Source organism: Acomys russatus, chromosome 22 (assembly GCF_903995435.1).
Source record: "Acomys russatus chromosome 22, mAcoRus1.1, whole genome shotgun sequence".
NCBI lineage: Eukaryota > Metazoa > Chordata > Mammalia > Rodentia > Muridae > Acomys > Acomys russatus.
This window is the reverse complement of record NC_067158.1, coordinates 31,225,663-31,233,604: the sequence shown is the minus strand read 5'-3', so window position 1 is coordinate 31,233,604 and position 7,942 is coordinate 31,225,663.

Genomic DNA, 7,942 nt, shown 5'->3' with positions numbered 1-7,942 from the left:
GGGTATCAAGTCTTTTCTTGGTAGCCTGCTATCCTTCCTCTGAGTGCCACCAGGCCTCCCCGTCCAGGGGATGTGGTCAAATATGGGGCACCAGAACTCCAACAGCCCAGACCTTAAAGTCAACAATTAGTAAATGGAGCCTCATGAGGCTGGGAAGCTTCTGTAAGGCAGGAAACACTGTCAACAGAACAAAGTGACAGCCTACAGACTGGGAAAAGATCTTCACCAACTCTACATCTGACAAAGGTCTAATATCCAAAATATATAAAGAACTCAAGAAATTAAGCACCACCAAAGTAAAAGTAACTTTTATTCACTTGTTCCAATTCTTGTCTTGGAGGCTTACTACCTTGTTTTGCTGGCCTAGGCTTAGTCCTGGAAGCTTCTAGCCTCCGTACCTAGGTCACCCTTTCTTGTTCATACTGAGCCCAGGGCTGGCGGGTTCAAATCAGCTGTTCTGGCTCCAAAGCCTCTCCAAGCTAATTTATACAAGCTGGCTTTTCTCTCAGCCCTGAATTGCTCTGCTTGGCCTCAAACTATCTCCAACAATCTACTGTAGCCTCCTGGCCCCTCATTCTCTGGCTCACTTGGTCTTCTCTTGAGTTCTTTCTCTTCAACCCATCTCTCCATTACTGTTCTGGTTAAACTGCCTCCTCTCTCTCTGTAAAACTGCCTCCTAAGTATGTTCTGAATTAACATTCCTCTCCAGCTTAATCCTGTCAGTCACCTGCCTTTTGATGGGAAATTTAACCAACTTTGCTTCTTAGCTCTTGCTGGTTGGGGTTAAAGAATCATCTAGGGTTAACAATACACCAGCACACCAATCCCATTCATTCAGTTACCTACAGTCTACAGCTGCCTTTCTAAGTTCATTTACATGGCTGTGACAAGCCAAAAGACTTTGGCTTACAATTCTAGGTTACAGTCTACCACTGAGGAATTCAGGGCAGAAGCTCGAGCAGCTGGTGTCATATCCACAATCAATAGCGAAGACAGAATAGATGTGTCTTTGCTTGTTGCTTAGACTTCAGCTAGCCTGTGCTTTTCTTTTTCTTTCTCATTCTTTTCCTGTGCTTTTCTGTACTGTGGTGTATGCAATTAGGAACAGCTATCCCACAAGCTAGGAGAAGTGTCAACTTCTATGCAGGCAAGAAAATCAAGTGTTCTTATTTCTACAATCTAAGAGAAAGGGTCGTCACAGAGAAATAGAACCACCTCTTAATGGGAGGAATGCAAAAAGTAACCTAGTCCTTGAACCTCCATTCTGGTCACCAACATCAAATTTTGCACATCTCTACTAATGCAAAATAGACCAATTTCAGAGACCTTTACAAATCTTATAGTACGATGACATAATATTTATCCCCAAGGTCCGTTTTTAAGACATGTGTTAGCTTGTTGCCTGTAGTTCTGAAAGTACAGATCCTTAGCTTCCGTCTTCTTTGGATCTACATCGTGAGATTGGAACTGTTTTAAACTGCATGTCAAGCCTATGTCTCAAAACAATAGTGAAAAATTAAGTAAATCCTGTCAAATCTCCCCGAAAAGATCAAAGTCTAGAATGGACTTTAACCACGTCAAGCTAATGAATTCAAAGTTCTATGAATCTAGATGAGGATTCAGAAACCCCACAGATGGTCATTATTTCACTCAAAGGTTATTCTCTTCTTTTAAAAAAATTTTTTATTATAATTTATTTACATCGCATCCCGACTGTTATTCCCCTCACTCTTATCTTCCCGTTCCTGTTCCTACCCTCCCTCCCTCTTCAGCCCTATTCCTCTCCCCTAGACCTCTGACAAGGTGTCCTCCTCCCCCAACATTTGACCACATCCTTTCAGGCCTCATCAGAGCAGCCCATATCCCTTCCTTTGTGTGCCCACAAGGCTGCCCTTCTGAGAGGCAGTGATCAAATTGTGGCCACCAGAGTTCATGTCAAAGGCAGTCCCTGCACTCCCCACCCCACACCCCCCAATGTGTAGAATGAGCTGAGCTGTCTGTCCACTGCCTACATCTGAACATGGGGTCTAGGTTCTCTCCATGCATTGTCTGTGGTTGGTGCATTAGTTTATGCAGTCTCCTTGGTCCTGATCTGCAGACCTCGATGGCCTCTCGTAGAGCTTCTTGCCCTATCAAGTCCTTCCATTACCCCCCTCCCCTCTTCCATACAACTCTCATTCTACCCAGAGTCCTGCTGTGAGTCCCTCTATCTATCCAGATCCCCTTGCTGACTGGGGACTCTCAGAAGACATCTATGTTTATCTTCAAAATGTCACTTTAAGAAGCTATTACAAGGTTTGTATGTTCTTGCTGATACACTGACCTCACTCCCACTGTGGGCCAGAAGCTGAGGATGCAGTCCCTCCAACCTTCCCTGAGTACCCCCTCTTTCATATTATCTTGGGCCTGTTGGGCACTTGTATGCAATGAAATGCAAACAGATGCTTCTATATTCTACATGCATCATGACCAGTGGAACTAGTGCATTTGTGGAACCATTTTGATGATGGATTCTAAGTTTTTGCTTATTTTCTAATGCCTCAGTTTGTCCCTTCTGTCCTCAATATTAATTTCTCCTCAATTAGATGTGGTTCACCTAACCACAGTCAGATTACCCGAAGGTAGGAGGATCTGTTTTCCTGATAAAATCTAAACTAATACAAGCAAAGCAGTGAGTTAACTACCATAATATAATGAACGATAACGTGAGTTACAGGCAAAGATGTCATAGAAGAGCATGCAAAGCTTTTGCAGAAGTGACATTTTACCTGGTCCTTTCCACTTTTCACAATGTGGGAAGAATAGGGAATTAGCATTAGTTCACTGATACTGACAGTTACTGGAATTTTCTTCTGTAATGTGCTATGATAATCTCTGGGATTTCTCATTGACCTTGTATGAACCCCTATCTAGTCAGAAAGGTCTTGGAATTCATAATACCTGACTCATAGCCTCTCCTCCTGTTCCTTTTCAGAAGCCTCTATAGGAAACTGCTATTTATTCCTAGTCATGGCAAGGCCAGGATGGAGGAACTTAATGACTTCCTCTTTCTTCCTGAGCTGGCTCTTTGTGGCTCTGCTTGATTACCCTATTTGTCGTGTGTTCCCAGAACTTCAGGCACACCCATGAGAAAATGTGCCTGTCTTTTAAAAGCTCTCTGTCAAAAAGAACATCAATCATTTCTGAAGCTAAATATAATCCAGTTATTGCATAATCATTCTATACAAAACTGCAGTACCTGAGTTCCAGCCACCGATATGTCACAATATAAGATACAACTGGTAACTAATAATTACTTATTTTCAGTAGGCTAGCTGGTGATAGTGGTGCTCTTGATAGCATTTAAATTTATCCTTTATTTTTATTTAATTTCTTCTTTATTTTCAGAATAGGCTTTCTTTATAAACTTTATTTCTTATCAAGAATAGATTCTTCTCTCAAGCAATATATCCTGACCACAGTTTACCCTCTTTCATCTTTTACAACCTAAGCCCCACCTCCTCTCTTCCCCATATCTACCCTCTTGTTTCCTCTTCAGAAAAGAATAGGCCTCCAAAATAGCCAAACAGAACAAAACAAGGTACTATAAGACAAAGCAAAAGCCCTCATACAAGGCTGGGCTGGGCAACACAGTAGGAGGACAATTCCAAGAGCAGGGAAAAGAGTAGGAGATACACCTGTTCCCACTTTTAGGAACAACACAAAAACTTGAAGCTAACAGCCATAATATATACAGAGAGAACCTATTACAGATTCATTCAGGCCTCATACTTTGGGACCTATATGAACCCTGTTTAGTTGATGTGGTAGACCATGACTCCAGATTCCTCCATCTCTGATGACTCTAACAACCAACCCCCAACTCCTATGGGGTCCCCCAATCCACTAGATGAGGGACATGGTGAAAACCTCCAATTTATACTCTCTGCATAATGCTTGGCTGTAGATCTCTGCACCCACTCTCATCTGCTGCCAGTGGAAGTCTCTCTAGTGGTCACAGGACAAGACACCAACTTATGATGAGTATGGCAGTGTACCATTAGGAACCATTTCATTTGATTTTTGGTTGGGGCCCCAGTTGTATTTGGTTCAATCCTAGGTCCCTGGGATATATAGTCTCATGTTCTTAATCATTCATGTAGTTTAGGGTATGAGATTCCTCTTGAGGCACATACCTCAAATTAATCCAAACATTAGTTGGCCACTCCCACAAATTCTGTGCCCTCATTGCCCCACCAAAGGTCAGACTGAAGAATAAGGGTTTTGTGGTGGGAGATGTCCAAGTTTCTCTTTCCATAGACTGTAGAGTATCTTTCCATGCCAAGGGGTCTAGTTCTCTCTTTCCATAGCCTAGAGAGTACATTCCATGGAGAGTACATGCCAAGGAGACTAGAACATAGGTACATAGAAGTGAAGGTTCCATGCAGGCATCAACTCGATCTCTCCACATTACATGGAGTGTGGATGTTATCCTCAACAATGGGGACACACTGTCAGTTTTCAGAACATGACCTCCTGTCTTAGCATCAGCCTGTGTTCTTTAGGGATCTTCACAGGACCTCTCAACCAACAATGCAACTGAGTAAAACCCATTTCCACCACAGGAAGCCTTGCCTGGATGCAAAAGATATCCAGTTCAGATTCCATATTTTCCATTACTAGGAATCCTCACTAGGTCACCTTCAAAGATTCAAGGAACTTTCCAGTACACTAAGTTTTCACACTGCTCCTCCATGTCCCCCAATTCCAGCTGTCTCTCCATGCATTCTCTCCCTCCATTCTTTTCTCCTCACCTGATCCCTCCTACTCTTTCCCCTACCTGTAACCAGTTCACCCTCAAAATCTATTCTACTGTCCCTTCTCAGGTAGGTCCATGTGTATCTCCTAGAGGCTTTACCTAAACTCTCTGAGTCTTTGGATTATAGCTTGATTATCATTTAGTTAAAAAAAAAAATATATATATATATGTAAATACCTATCATATTTGTCTTCTGGGTCTGGGTTACCTCATTCAGGGTGAATTTTTTTTCAAGTTGCATCCAATTGCCTGGAAATTTCATGATGTCATTTCTTTTAAAAGCTGAATAATACTCCATTGTGTAAACATACCACATTTTCTTTATCCATTCTTTGGTCAAGGGACATCTAGATTGTTTCTAGTTTCTTGTTATTGTGGATAAAGGCACAATAACATAGTTGAGCAAGTGTTCTTGTACTAAGTAGCATGGAGTGTACTTTGGGTATATGAGTAAGAGTGGTCTTGTGGATCTTGAGGTAGATTGATTCCTAATGTTCTGGTATGCCATACTGACTTCCAAAGTGGTTGTACCAGTTTGCACTCCCACCAGCAATGGCAGAATGTTCCCCTTGCTCCACATCCTTGTTAGTATGCAATGTCACTTGTGTTATTGATCTTACTCATTCTGACAGGTATAAGATGGAATATCAATGTAGTTTTGATTTGCATTTCCCTGATGGCTAAAGATGTTGAACATTTATTTAAGTGTTTCTTAGCCATTTGATATTTCTCTTTCTAGAGTTCTTTTTTTTTTTAAAGATCTGTACTCCATTTAGATATTTTCAATATCTAAAATCTTGAATACTTTATATATTTTGGATATTAGACCTCTACTGGATGTTGAGTTTGTGAAAAACTTCTACCATTCTGTAGATTGCTTCTTCAAACCATTGACATCACCCTTTACTGTATAGAAGCCTTTTAGTTTTATGATGTCCTATTGATTTTAGTGCCTGCACTGTTAGTGTTCTTGCTTTTCTTTTTCTTTTTTCATTTGATTGTACATATTGGTAACAGAAAATTAAAAGAGTTGAATGTCTGATAATCAAGGATTTCACTTTTCACTTTCAAGTCTTAACCTCTGCAGGGTTATCAAAGATGAGAAATGTATATGTGACACAGCTCAACTAGTGTGGGAACATTATAGAACTTCTTAATTTAGGATCCAGTAGATTCCAACACAAAGTTTAGTTGTTGTTGAAACTTTAGAAGTTAATGATGGGTATATAAGAGCATGTACCCTGTGTTGGTCATTTCTTGCTCCATTAAAGACCACAAAATCCAATGGTAGAGTGATAAGGCACATATAGCATTAGGTAGTACCTTAATAACAACTGGGGCTTTGTCTAGAAAAGACAGATTACACTACAACCTGACAGAGTTGATTGAAATCTAGTTTAGTGGAGGTTAAGTCCAAAGGATCAAAGTTCCTTCGAGTATAATCTTTGAACTTCTGGTCAAGCTATACTGACAAGATTTCTTTTTAAGTCATGGAGAAAACACATAGAGATAGAAAGCATGGGAAATATGTATCTATGCTGATTTAAGCTCTAGGCCCATGTATAAATATGTATAAACAGAACACGAACCCACATTTATTCCCAGAAACAGAAGCTAAGAAGACAAGACCCTTCAATTGTCCAGCACAGGTGTATTATCTCTTCTCTGGCTACATGAAAAGAATAATTTACACCAACATACACATATGTGTTTCTGCTTTATTTACCTTGATGTTTTACATTAAGGAAATGAGATGTCTTCAGAGATTATCACTTCCAGCCTTGATGAAACTAGAAAGAACAGTAGCATTTGGACATTGAAGTCATTATGTATCAGTACTGTCATTTCATGAGAACTTGTGCATACTCCTTGTGATTTGCTCTTGCTCAGATGAAAACTTCTTGGTATTAAATATCTAAAACCTTTAGTAAAGGAGAGAGAACTGATAATGTCCTCAGTTCCTGTCAGCTTTAGCATTCTATTAGGAAACCTTATGAGCTGAGTTTCTTTGAGGATTTTAAAGATAAAATAAAAGCCCAGGTTTTTATTATTTGGGAAATGATTTTGTATTCTACCCTTTAGTAAGACAAAGATACTCTCTGGTGCATGACTGCTCTTTCAGATGGAAAATAAAACAATGATTTTGCTCAAGCTAAAAATAGAGTATCTAAAAAAATTCATGTTATTTATAACTCAGATATGTTTGGTATCTAAAAAAGAATTCATGTTATAACTCAGATATATTTGGTCAAAGAGAGTAGTTTAAACAGAATCACAAAGTAAAAAAAATGTATCTACTTAACAGGCTTGGCAAGTCTACCTATAACATTTAGTAATATTCATATAAATAAATGTACAAATGGAAGACAAACAACTAAGAATTACCCACTGGGGGATCCAAGATGGAGGTGACGAAAAGGCACAGTATCTGATCGGCAGGACAGAGAATAGGAACCCGGATGGGAGCTCCAGACTGCAAGACCTGGAGAGCCCTAGGTGAAATGGGTCCACACAGTGCAGAGCACAGCTGGTCCGGCCTTGGGCCATCCAACTGGCCCATGGAGAACGGGTGCCCAGTCCCAGAGTGTGGACCTATACCCACCTGAAAGTTGTAGCTGTGCTCTGTATCATGGACTCGGAATCTGAGATTGAACTGTGGGCAATAAAGCACCAGAATCTTCAAAAGATAGAAAAGTTGTTTTTAAATCCTGGCCGCTCGGTACCTTCCGAGATGGCCTCAGGCTTGTTCTATACTTTCCAAGAAAAACCACACCCTCATACCTGTCCCGAACACCTGACAGCACATAATGTCTTGAGCTGAGTTCTTGCCCCCTCAGGGATAAAACAACTAGTAACCAATCATTTTAAAGGGCATTCTTAAGAACCAATAATGGTCCAACAACTCTGCTTAACTGCCAATTCTGTACTTGTAAGAGTATAAAACACCTAAGCTTTGCTTATTTGGGGTCTCCAGCTCAATAGAGCTTGGTAGACCCCATTGCGATTGATCAATAAAGCATGCCTTGCTGACTGCATTGGACTGGACTCTGGTACCTCATTGAGCTCCAGGAAGTAGGACTTAGCCTCCAGGTCTTACAGTCTGGATCTGCTGCTGGCCTGTGGAGAACTCAAGAAAATGGGTTG